Consider the following 1,360-nt stretch of genomic DNA (forward strand, 5'->3'; position numbering starts at 1 on the left):
TATATATACGTAGTATAAATATACATGTATGTATGCATGTATGTATGTATGTATGTATGTATGTATGTATGTATGTATGTATGTATGTATGTATGTAAGTATGTATGTATGTATGTATATGTAAATATATATATATATATATATATTGATGTCTATAATCGCACATATATTGGTACATTCGCATAAGATAGTCGTCATGCGACATTTAAATTTAGCATATAGGCAGAATATGTTTTTAACTGTTCAATCGCTTAGGGCTATGTTGTTTGTAAAACCGTGTATAACAAGCAATAAATAAAGTCAACTTGATGTCCTTATTTGTATTTACTCTGTAGCCGTAAGATAAATAGTTCCATATCGATGTAGGAGAAGTTAAGGTTGTTCGATTTCTTACGAAATGACTCGTGTATTCTCGATGTTAGGAATGGGTCAGTTGCTTGAGTAGTTTGCAGCCCTTTGACGTATTGATACGGCTACAAAACCCTTTTACTTAAAGTAGTAGATATGTTTTGAAGGTTTTCGGACATTTGATTTTAAACGAGTAGCAGACAACAAGTCTATTGCGTAGTGTCTCTAGCTAATAGCCAAGGATAGAATTTTATCATCCCATTTAAAGTCCATTGTAGGGCCAGTCTATTATCTACTTGCTCATACTACTGATAGCGTCCTAGCCTGACACCCACTCACTACGCCTACAACCTGGATGTTCTCTCACCAAACCTCTAGCCCATTCCTTCTGATCTAACCATAGTAACTCACTTAAACAACCCCCCATCCACAGAACAAGTTGGAACCACCATGTCCCCCCCTACTGGCAGGTATATAGCATCCAAACGACATGTACACTTACGATCCACGTTTGTCCGATCACCAACACGTGCACTATATCGCTAACAAGCCCTCTCCCCACCGTTCAGCAGGTGCCGGTGACACGGAGTTGGACCACTCCATCAATCAGATCCAGATGTTCCACGTGTGCTTTGTAACTACAGTGGGACGGTCGACTGTAACACGGCAGCATGACGATACCTCAGCCACAGGGACTAGCATGTACACCTCCGACAACCACAAGATATACATTGATCTGGTCAAGCAGCTCACGGCCGGGCTGGTGCATGAAGAGTTGCGATGCGGGTTTCTGAGCTCACAGGTAGGTAGGTGCAGTATGTGGTCAATGTATGGATACGTATAGATAAGTATTTGTACATGTTGATCTGTCCAAACTGCACACTATATCAAGGTGTATCAAGTGATGCATTTCAGCTTTTATGCTTACAGGCAGGTGGATGCAGTATATAATTAAAGTATATATATATATATATATACATAATCATGAACATGCCAAATTATCTATATATAT

The 1,360-nt window shown here is 39.2% G+C and overlaps 1 pseudogene across 1 annotated transcript; it reads left to right on the plus strand.

Moving 5' to 3' along the window:
• Positions 1–838: 838 nt before the first annotated feature.
• SARC_16295 (hypothetical protein) lies at positions 839–1,154 on the plus strand (annotated as a pseudogene; the record flags this gene model as incomplete). The annotated part of the gene is made up of 1 exon: positions 839–1,154.
• Positions 1,155–1,360: the final 206 nt, after the last annotated feature.

Source organism: Sphaeroforma arctica (genome assembly GCF_001186125.1).
Source record: "Sphaeroforma arctica JP610 unplaced genomic scaffold supercont1.7762, whole genome shotgun sequence".
Classification (NCBI taxonomy): domain Eukaryota; class Ichthyosporea; order Ichthyophonida; genus Sphaeroforma; species Sphaeroforma arctica.